General features: G+C 35.8%; 1 pseudogene; it reads left to right on the top strand.

The window, feature by feature from the left end:
- The first annotated feature begins 5,802 nt into the window (after nucleotides 1–5,802).
- Nucleotides 5,803–6,764, top strand: LOC108539238 (heterogeneous nuclear ribonucleoprotein A1-like; annotated as a pseudogene).
- Nucleotides 6,765–12,153: the final 5,389 nt, after the last annotated feature.

Genomic DNA, 12,153 nt, shown 5'->3' with positions numbered 1-12,153 from the left:
TTATCAAAACTGTCAAGATTTCTGATGTTGAAGCTGTAAAAACTACAATGTTCTAATTATCCTTTGGATATTTTATGTCTTCCTTGTGAGACATGATGCTTTGTTTTGTATTAATTATGTAATGCTCCTCTATGATTTAGAATAATAGAGCTTATTTATCGATGTATTTTAACAGAAGAAAACCATGAAAATAAAACCTTTCCAAAAAATATCATGCCTAGTTTTGTTTCATACTTTTCAACCTTTTGTTTTTCTTGAGTACTCAAGATGGTAGGACTTTAGAACAGACCACGTCTCAGGCCCACTGGACAGTTGCCACTAGGCAGCACTTCCCTTGTTTCTCTCTTGTTCAAGAAAGCATATCTGATGCTTTTTCAAAGGCAGATCCCCACCTTTAAAATACATGTTTTATATAAAATATCCATCTTGTTTCACTGCAACCAACCTATTATTCAATTTTACATCTTTAAAATGTTTCCAATTTTAATAGAAATTTTTAAAAAAGCTCTCATTCAAATTAAGCTGTTAATGGTTTTCCGATTATGCATTTTTTTTCTTAATGAAGCTGGGAGCTACCTTACAGTAAAGTGGATTCTTCTTTAGAACTCAAGTAATTTGTGCAATGGAAAAAAGAAAAAGAAAAAGTGAGTGCCTGAGTACTTTACTTGTGTAAAGGTCTAGTTGAGAAAGGTTTCATTTTCCAACCTTAATGGAGAGATAATAATTACTGAATGGAACGCAGATCCAGTTCTATACAGTTGTGATAATGGTTTAAATGTTTTCTAAGACTATAAATTTGAATTCAAATTGTCCCAGAATGGCAGGAGGGTACCTAGACTCCACATTAGGGACAAAGGCTGTCATCTCATGTTAGGGAAAGATCTGAGCCATCTGGGAAAGAACACCTTTCCAAACCCAAAAAGGAGACAAGTTGGTGGAGGAGGGGAGAGCAAGGTTTTGTGTGTGTGTTTGTGTGTGTGTGTGTGTGTGTGTGTTTCTGATTCAGCACATGTCCCTGGACTCCTGAGCCCTAGTTTATTGCCTGCAGCAGAGGGAAGGGGCCTAGGTTGGCAGCCTGATGCCTGGGAGCAAGTGCAGGCTTGTCCTAAGCAGCTGGATAACTGTAGTCAGGAAACGATTACAGACTCTATTTCCAACCCTGAAAAGTGAGTATAATGGTCTCTATGTAACCCCAATGTTATGTTCTCAGAATACAAAATATGAGATGGAAAAACAATTTTTAAATTGTATAGCAATAAACAAATGTGAACCATTCTGGAAGCTCTGTAAATGCCATTACCAACTTATCCTTGACTCAGTGACGTATGTTTTAGGCTGTGGGAAACAAAACTTCCTTGGATTCCTCAGTGTTCTTGTGAAAAGTCTTTTTCTGTTCTAAGACCATGAGAATTAAAACTGTAGTCATTTTTTCCAGTTAGTGGATGGATCCAAAAGAATAATAAAATATCTCTAATCTCCCCTAAGAAAGCCCAAAGGTTACATCCAGGACTTGGTCCCTAGATTAAGCCCTAAAGTGCTGGGGAGAGTGGAATGCCATCTTCCTAACTATTTACATATCAAAAGAGATGAAGCCCACAGACCCTAAAGACATCAGTAGGACACACAAAGTGAAGACCGGAGGGCTACTAGGTTCCAGGGGAAAGGTATTTACATCCCAAAGGGTTGGAGTTAGGGCTCCAGCTCATTGTATTTCCATGAAGACCCTTTCAGGAGGGTAGTGCGACAACTTCTTCCTTCTCCTTTACAAGCAGAAGGAAATATCTATTCTTCTCCTTACCCTATGAAGGGTGTGTCCCAGTGTGTGAGACAATAGATGTGACTTTCATTGCATCACCTCAGGTGTAAGGCCCAAGGCAAGCAGGAGGCCTGACACACTTAATGAGAGGTATTTAGTAGGAAATCTGCCTGGGATCCAGAATCCCCTCTGTGTAAATTTTAGATTTTAAAATGTGGTTAAAAACCCAACATAGACTTCATTAATGATGTATGGAAAGAAGAAAGAAGATGCAGTCAGTTCATATGGTGATTAAGAACATAGGCTGTGAATAATTAGGTGGATCAGGGAATAAAGTCCAATTGTAACACCTCTTGTGTGATCTTGAGGTTAAGTTTCTTAATTAAACTTTATTTTCTCATTGTATTAAAAATGCTACACATTTTTGTAGTTGTTACTAAACTTATGCATTGTAATTATTTATGCAAAGAGCTAAGCAGTGCCTGAGAGATGGTAGTAGCTTTGGAATTTCTGGAGCAAAGAGGGAGCAGTTGGATTGAAGATGGAGGCAGTGTATTAGTTTCTTAATGCTGCTGGAAAAAATTACCACAAATTTAGTACCTAAAAACAATATAAATTTATTGTCTTACTATTTGGGAGACCAGAAGACAAAAATCAGTTTCACTGAGCTAAAGTCAAAGCGTCCACAGGCTGGTTTGTTCTGGAGGTCCTAGGGGAGAATGCGTTTCTTTGATTTTTCCAGCTCGGAAGGCTGTCTACATTCCTTGCCTTATGGCTTCCTTTCTGCGTCTCCCTGCATCTCCAATGCATAGCTTCTTCATGTCTTTCTTTCTGTCCCTTTGTTCTGTCACATTGCCTTCTGTCTAACTCTAATACCTCCTGCATCTTTTCTATAACAACATTGTGATGATATCTGGCCCACTCAGGATAATTGGGGATAAAATTCTCGTTTCAATATTCTTAATTTCATCATTTCTACAAAGTCCTTTTTATAATACAAGGTGATATATTTATTGGTTCTAGGGATTAGGACAATGACATCTTTGGGGGCCATTATTCAACCTACCACAGGGTTTTGAAAGTCAGTGTTCGAAGCACATTTTATAGGCTAAAAAGCATGTACATGTTATGGGAAAAAAGTCTGAAATTGTGGGAGGAACCAAAACGGTGACAGCTCTGACTAGTTTTCAATAAATGCAACTATTGTTAATGTTTCTAAATTAAACAAAAGAAGACTTAGGTATTTTCTCCAGACTGGAGAGCTTCAAACCAAACCAAAAAAGATTCATTACATAACTGGTGGGAAGGCATGAATTACCAGAAGAACAAGAGGAAGGTCTGGGTGGAAAACTTTGAGAGGGTCCCTGGATCAATGTTTATCTTTGGTACTCTAGCCCACTCTCATTTATACCAATGTGTTATTGGAGCAAGCAGTAACAGCAAGATTGAGTACCACATTAAATTCTCTGTGAAAATTTGGAGTGCAAGGTAGACCTCCATTTAGGACATCAAGGTAGCGGGTGGCAGATAGCAGTATTTGAGGGAATGGTCACCAGATCATGAGGGCAGAAAACAGATGTTATCTGCATTTAAAGATCAGTCTTAGAGCAGTGTGACACAGCATGACTTGTGACTCTGAGAGGCAAACAACAATGTCAACAGTACCTGAGACTTTTGGAGCAAATAAACTACAAGAGAAAAAGAGGAATGATGGATGACCCCTCTCTGTTATTATGATTCCTTATTTGAGAATTATCCTGAAATCTGCTGTTAGAGATTTCCAGAAACTGGTGGGAAGTGAGAGATAGAGAGATGGAGCTTCTGCAATAGCAGGATTGGGCAATGTTCCCTCTACTGGAATATCAAAGTTATAAGACAGGAGTTCATTTCTACTAGATTTCCCATAAAGACAGAGACAAAGGCTTATGTGGCTATACCAATTCTAAGTCCACAAGCCCACATATGGGGCCTTATCTTTAGCTGGGTGTGTGGTATCCCTGTGGAAATATTTTATTCTCTGCCTTAAGACTGATAGTGACAGGTGACTGGGATGTGCCTTTTACTTTCAATAGTCTGATGGGGAAACATAGGATGATCTAGGGAGTGGCGAACAGATCAAGTAGACCTGGTCTCATAGCAGCAAGTCAGAGCACGTAGAAATCTGCTCTGTGGGCAAGAAACAAATACAAGTCCACTTAATCTACTCCCCTGACAGAACTATACAAATACAAAACAAGAAAGAGAATCAAGATTTTGAACATTAGTCCAGGAGTCTTGCAAAAAATGATGACATGAACCACCAGGCATAGTTGTTTTTGTGCATATTCTAGAACCACGGTTTCCTTCTGCTTCTCAGGATTCTTCTCTGACCCTTCACTATAACCACTGCAGTGTGGACCAGAGGAAAGGTATGGACATCATAGCCAAACATGCTTGGAATGAGCATGGAATAAGTGTGGAATAAAAATCTCTACCATGTCTTGTGACCTTGCCAAATGACTTACATCCTTTAAGTTTGAATTTCCTCATCTGTAAAATAAAAATAACCCCTGTAGGGTTGTTGTAAGGTTTCAAGTTAATTCACAAAAAGTATATAGAGTAGTACTGGTACAAAGCAATACTCTGCAAATGGTTGTTATTACTACTGTTTATAGTGTCTGAAGGAAAATTTTTTAAAACTCTCAAGACCCCCAAACTCCTTACGCCAAAATGAAAGTTAGGCCTGGGAGCTGAGTCATGCAACACATTCTTCCAAATGAATAACTATTACTAACATAAAGCATTAGCCAGATCTCCACAGAAAGGTAAAAGGTCTCAGGTCTAAAACTAAAGTCTGTTTCAAGTCCACAGATTCCACACTGATAATGTAGATTACAAGCTTATGTTCCCAGGTGAAGAACAAAGACAAGAGGAGATTGATCTTTCCCCCACCTCCCTAGAAATGTTTGCATAATTGATTCTTCCTTTACTACTTTTTTCTTCTAACATTCCCCTTATCTTATGCAAAATGTAGATTTACTGGGCACTAACTAAAGTCTCATGATAATGTAACCATTTGCTATACTGCCTACCTGCCATTCTTCCTACATGCCTTCCCCTGTACATACTAAACCCCTTAAAAATGTCTTTGGATATTTGTCGCTTGTGTTTTTCCTGACCACACCTTGTTGCCCCATTCTTGCATTGCTGTAAAGAAATATCAGAGACTGCATAATTTATAAAGAAACTACATTAAATTGGCTCACAATGATGATGATTACACAAGATGCGTGATGCTGGCATCTACTTTTGGTGAGGAAGCCTCAGGAAGCTTACAATCATGATCCTCAGGAAGCTTACAATCATGGTAGAAGGCAAAGGGGGACCCAACATACCTCACGGTGAGAGTGGTAGCGAGAAAGAAAGCAAGTGAGAATATACCACACACTTTTAAACAGCGAAATCTCAGGCCAACTCACTCACTTTTGTTAGAAAAGCACCAAGCTATGATGAATCTGCCCCAATGACCCAAACTACTCCCATGAGGTCCCACCTCCAACACGGGCGATTGCATTTCAACATGAGATTTGAGGGGACAAGCATCCAAACTGTTAATATATCAGTGCCCTAAAGCTGGCTTAATAAACCTTGATTGATTGAGATATTTGCCTCAGTCACTCATTTTTGTTATTAGTACCTGTCAGAATAAGCAATTATTTTTGAGAAGGGAGCTATAAGGTAGTTCTAATGGAGTATTTAATGTGATTTAAAAATTTGTATTGTCCTTAGAGCAGCTGGAAGATCATGGTTACGTGGTAAGTTATTTGAAACCAACCTGAGAATCTGATAATCTTGTAATTTAAAGAGTCTACAATTCATTACAAATTAAATATATTAAACCTATTATCAATCTGACATTGGGTCAACCTTCTCAAAATAGATACCTGTATTTGAAAACCTAATCACAATCTTTTTGACAAATTCTACAATAACTACCATTAACTCCTAAATCAGCCCGTGGATGCTGCTGAAGAAGCATCATTACAGTCTCTCTTCACCCTGCCGTTATGTCTAAGTCAGAGTCTCCTAAATAACCCAAACAGTTGAGGAAGCTCTTCATTGGAGGGTCAAGCTTTGAAACAACAGATGAGAGCCTGAGGAGCCATTTTGAGCAATGGGGAATGCTCAGGGATGGTGCAGTAATGAGAGGTTCAAACACCAAGCACTCTAGGGGCTTTGGGTTTGTCACTTATGCCACTATGGAGAAGGTGGATGCAGCCATGGATGCAAGGCCACACAAGGTGGATGGAAGAGTCATGGAACCAAAGAGAGCTGTCTCAAGAGAAGATTCTCAAAGACCAGGTGCCCACTTATCTGTGAAAAAGGTATTTGTTGGTGGCATTAAAAAAGACAGTGAAGAACATCACCTAAGAGATTATTTTGAACAGTATGGGAAAATTGAAGTGATCGAAATCATGACTGACCAAGGCAGTGGCAAGAAAAGGGGCTTTGCCTTTGTAACCTTTGACGACCACGACTCCATGGATAAGATTGTCATTCAGAAATACCACACTGTGAATGGTCACAACTGTGAAGCTAGGATAGTCCTGTCAAAGCAAGAGATGGCTAGTGCTTCCTCTAGCCAAAGAGGCGAAGTGGTTCTGATAACATTGGTGGTGGTCATGGAGGTGGTTTTGGTGGAAATGACAACTTGGGTTGTGGAGGAAAATTCAGTGGTCATAGTGGCTTTGGTGGCAGCCATGGTGGTCGTGGATATGGTGTCAGTGTGGACAGCTATAATGGATTTGGTAATGATGGAAGCAATTTTGGAGGTGGTGGAAGTTACAAAGATTTTGGCAGTTACAACAATCAGTCTTCAAATTTTGGACCCATGAAGGGAGGAAACTTTGGAGGTGGAAGCTCTGGCCTCTGTAGTGGTGGAGTCCAATACTTTGCCAAAGCATAAAATCAAGGTGGCTATGGTGGTTCCAGTAGCAGCAGTAGCTATGGCAGCGGCAGAAGATTTTAATTAGGGAACAAAGCTTAGCAGAAGAGGAGAGCTGGAGAATTGACAGGGAAGATTCAGATTTGTGAACTCAGCCAAGCACAGTGATGGCAGGGCCTAGCTGCTACAAAGAAGACATGTTTTAGACAAATACTCATGTGTATGGGCAAAATAGGACTGTATTTGTGACTAATTGTATAACAGGTTATTTTAGTTTCTGTTCTGTTCAAAGTGTAAAACATTCCAACCAAAGGTTTTAATGTAGATTTTTTTTTTTTTTTTTTTTTTTTTTTTTTTTTTTTTTTTTTTTTTTTTTTTTATCCATGCCGTTTATAGCTAAATGTAATGGTCTGATCCTGATGTGGAATAAATGTCTTTTTTTTTTTTTTAAATCCTAAATTAATGTGAAGTTNAACAAAGCTTAGCAGAAGAGGAGAGCTGGAGAATTGACAGGGAAGATTCAGATTTGTGAACTCAGCCAAGCACAGTGATGGCAGGGCCTAGCTGCTACAAAGAAGACATGTTTTAGACAAATACTCATGTGTATGGGCAAAAATAGGACTGTATTTGTGACTAATTGTATAACAGGTTATTTTAGTTTCTGTTCTGTTCAAAGTGTAAAACATTCCAACCAAAGGTTTTAATGTAGATTTTTTTTTTTTTTTTTTTTTTTTTTTTTTTTTTTTTTTTTTTTTTTTTTGCATCCATGCCGTTTATAGCTAAATGTAATGGTCTGATCCTGATGTGGAATAAATGTCTTTTTTTTTTTTTAAATCCTAAATTAATGTGAAGTTAGATACAACTTTTAAAAACATTTTTATCTCATGTTTGTATACTTATTTTCTACTATCATAACACACAATTTGATCAGCTCTACCTTGTGCACAGAGAATAATGACTCAAAGTGATTAAGATAGTATCTGATCCTGGGCTAACACAGTGAAACCCCGTCTCTACTAAAAATACAAAAAATTAGCCGGGCGTGGTGGTGGGTGCCTGTAGTTCCAGTTAATTGGGAGGCTGAGGCAGGAGAATGGCATGAACCCAGGAGGCGTAGCTTGCAGCCGAGATTGCGCCACTGCACTCCAGCCTGGGCGACAGAGCGAGACTCCATCTCAAAAGAAAACAAAACAAAACAAAACAAAAACATGATAGTGTGTCTGAATAGTGTTTCTGATTCGTTGAGTTTTTGCTTGGCATAAAACCAAGAAGTCAGCAAGCAGTGGAATGTTAAAAAGTCATTCAATCCTATTATATGTTGAAACTTTTCCTTCATATGCCATTTTCTGTCTCAAAACTTTACCTCTTGGAGTATGCTTCTGTTTGCAATGTCCTTCAGCTTTTTCTCTGTATGCTGAGCTTTTATGCATTTTTTTTTGATACAACTCAGTGATATCTTTCCCATGAAAGCAAATGAGATACTCCGATTTTTGAAGCTATGTATAAAGTGGCACTGTATCTACAATTCTATTAATTATTCCTTTAAAGGGTTTGATATGTTGATAAAGGAAAAAATGTGTTCAGTGTGATGTAACCAAGGTCATTTAACAGAACAATAAACAGAATTTGAATTCATACTCCATTTTCAGTAATTCAGTTTTAAGAGCTGTGAAGCTGAACATACTGCTCCTGACTGCAATAAGTTAATTTATTCTGAACTCTGTTTTCTTAATAGCTTATCAATAGATAGCAGATTCCATTAATATCCTAAATATGATCATTCAAATTGACATAAAAGGAAAACATGTTAAAGCATATTAATTTCCTGCTTAGTACTAACTAGGATTTAAAAAAGATACAGACTTTCTCATGAGAGCATATTTTAAATAATCATTAACTGCAGATGTCATTGGAGTCTTCAAAATTGTGTAGTTCCACCTCCAGGAAATAAAAAGGCAAAAAGTTCATATCTTTATCAACAGATTTTTTACATTGTACAATCTCCATTCCTCCCAAATAAACTGGAAAACTAAATTCTACTTTCTTATTAGCTTGTAACTGACAAACATCACTTCGATAAGTTTCTCTTTTCATTCTTCAACGAAAAGGGAGAGGACAACAAAAGTGCTCTTGAGATTGTGGTGGATGAGAAACACTGTAGTCCTGAGTGTACCAAGGTTTGAAATCAGAAATGCCTACTGAGATCTCACATTCTTTGGCTATCTGCCCTTACAAAGTTTATCCTTTTCTTTTATGCATTTAACATTACATAAAAGAGAAACTGGGTCTAAAGAGATTTTTTTTTTTTTTTTACTTTAAGTATAACAAAAGCTGCGAAATATCTAAAATTAAACTAGGACATGCATGCAGTTTGTCAAGTGTCAAAGAAGCCCAGATAGAGGCAGAACAAATTTATTTAACTTGAAATTCTGATTACAGGGTCTGTACTTCTCTTTCTGAAGAGTAAGGGAGAGATGATGGTAGTAATATTATTTCAAGTCAATCGAGGGTGACTATTTTTGTGTTAGCTAGCAGATGGAATTATTACATTCAACTGAAATCTTACACCTAATTATTATACTGATAAATTTTTGCTGGACTGAAGCAGTTTTTTTATACTTATGTAATTATGGTTTTGATTACAATTAACACCTCAAGGAGTGGATATTTGCTCTTTTATGCCTAACATTATTTCATAGTAGCAGCTCAATAAATTCATATTGATTATGATATTGGCAAATAATTGGTATTCTGTGATTTCTCCATGACTATTTCTATTAATGTTGAATTCTTAATCCAATATTGTCACCAGCTACATTGATTTGAATTAAGGGTTAGGCAATATGACTGTCTTTATTTTCATTCAAATTTTGCTGTATTTACCTCACATAGCTGATGCTTGTGAGAGCTGAGAGTTTCAATATAATATATTTGGAATACGATTTTAAAAAAAATTTTCTAGACTCATTAAAATGTTCAGTTGATACTTGAAGCTTCTTGCTGTAGCTGAAAGAAATAATGTAAGTAGGAATCATGAGGCAAAAACAATAGTCTCTAGTAGTAGTTTTCAGAGCTGAAGTGCTTGCAAAATTTACCAGACTAACAATATAGGAGACCAATGGTTTGGGCATTATTCTTAAATGGTGAAGGAAAAAAATTACCATCTTCAAGATTCCATTCTAGTAACTGCCTCAAAAAAAAGTATCTGACATTGGAGCATGAGTAGGGCATAAGCTAAAATGTGTAGATTGATTTTTGAAGTCAATGAACATCTATAATAAGCAATGACACATGACTAGCATTAAAAATACTTTGACCATGCTAGATTATTGGGAAGTGTTTTATATACTTGAACAAAGAACATTCAAAAGTTGCAATATAATGTAGCAGGCTTACAAAGTTTTTTAAATTGCACAATATGTCATAGATGTATAAAATTGTATAGAAACATATACTATATGAAAACATTAATAGATGCTTTATAAAAATAATATTTAATATTAAAGATTGTATAAAGCATATATATGCATATGTATACTATTTGCATGTGTGCATGCATACATATACACACACATACAAAGGTTTAGGAAGAGTAACAAAATAAACCATTATGCCCATTTCCATGTTTAAGATAAGAACATTAGCAGGATACTGGAAGTACTCTCTGTACCCATTCCAAATCTCTTCTTTCTCCTTTCCTGTCACACTACTTGCACCTTAACCCTTAACTTGAACTCAGTGTCAGTCATTCCCACTTATATTAGTGCAAAACAACTATATGTAAAATCCTAAATAATTGATTATTAATTTTATTTGTTTTGAACTATGGAAAAATGAGCTAATGCTACATAGATATGATCTAATTTTGTCATTTAGGAACTTATTTGTGAATTTCATATAGGATGGTTTATTTCAATCAATGACTGCTATTACGTTTTGTGGCAACACAAATACTTATCTGGTCCACTGCTGTGTGGACATTTGAGTTGCTTACAGTTTTGCTAGTGTTAATAGCATAGCTCTCAACATTTTTTGTGCTGGGTTCTGGATATATAAGTCCTAGAGATACTTTAGGATATATATGTAGGGGTGGAATTACTGGCTTATATGGCATGCATGTATTCAACTTTACAAAATCACACAAAATTATTTTCAAAATGATTGTACTCATCTACCACACCCACAAGCAATTCATGAAAATTTCTTTTCCTCCACCCACTGGCCATCCCTTGAAATCGTCAGACTTTTAAAACTGTTGCTAAATTACTATATAATGGTATCATATAGTAATTTTAATTTACTTTTTCCTTATTATAAATGAAGGTGAATATCTTTTCACATTTATGAACCATTTGTAATTGGTCCTCTGTGAAACTTCTTTCTTTTATCCACTTGTTCTGTTGTGCTATTAGTTTTTTCATAAAAGTTTAAAAAATATTTTGGATAATCATTTGTCACTTATATATGTGACACAAAGTTGTCTCTGCAGTATGCTTTAAAGTGAATTTTCTATGATATGATTTTTTCTCTTATGGCTAATCTCTTCTCAGAATCACAAAATATTCTACATTGTGTTCTAAAAATTAAGTAGATTTGTCTTTCTTACTTAGAACTAATCTACTCAGAATTAATTTTTCTCTATAATGTGAGGTAGAAGTTTAATTTTAATTTTCATATGGATTACAAATTGGTGCAGTATCATGTGTCGAAATGTTAATCATTTTTCAATCTCTGTCATAAATCAAGATTTCTTATATGCGTAGTTTGTTTCTAGACTTTGTTTTTTTCTCATTGGTCAATACGTCATATCTACATGAGTGCTATACTATCCTAATCACTATATTATTATAAAATTTCTTGATAACTGAAAAGGCAAGTCTCCCAACATTGTTTTTCTTCTTTAGGAGTCACTGATCTCTTCTCAGTTCTTTGATATACACCTTAGAATTAGTTTGTCAATATGTAACTTTTGAATTAAACTGTACTGATGTAATAGATCAGTTTCAGGAGAGATAGTTGATGCATGTTTAAAATATTAACATTTTATAATATAGCCCATAAATTGAGGTCTTTAATACTAAAAAAAATGTTTCTCCTTGTACATTGTTTAACTTGTTTCTAGAGACTTTTGTATTTGGCCACTCTTGTAAACAGTGTCTTGAACACTGTATTTTCTGATTTTGTATCTAATTTTTGTATTCATCAGTATTCTAGTAGTGTAAATTATTGTGCATTTTCTACATAGACAATTATACATCCACTTCTAATGGCAGTTTTGTGTTTTCACCCATCATCAATTTTATATATTTTCTAGCCTCACTGTACTGATTAAAATTTTTAGTACATGTTTGAAGGGAAGTGGTGATAGCAGACACTCTTGTTTTGTTCTTAAGAAACTGTCTAAACATTTACCTCTAAGTATAATATTTATTTTAGGTTAAAATTTATGTTATTTTATATATTTTATATAATA

The sequence above is a fragment of the Rhinopithecus bieti genome, unplaced genomic scaffold (assembly GCF_001698545.2).
Source record: "Rhinopithecus bieti isolate Rb0 unplaced genomic scaffold, ASM169854v2 scaffold_17880, whole genome shotgun sequence".
NCBI classification, from domain to species: domain Eukaryota; kingdom Metazoa; phylum Chordata; class Mammalia; order Primates; family Cercopithecidae; genus Rhinopithecus; species Rhinopithecus bieti.
Note: the sequence above shows the minus strand (reverse complement) of the source record. Positions and strands in the feature narration are given on the sequence as shown.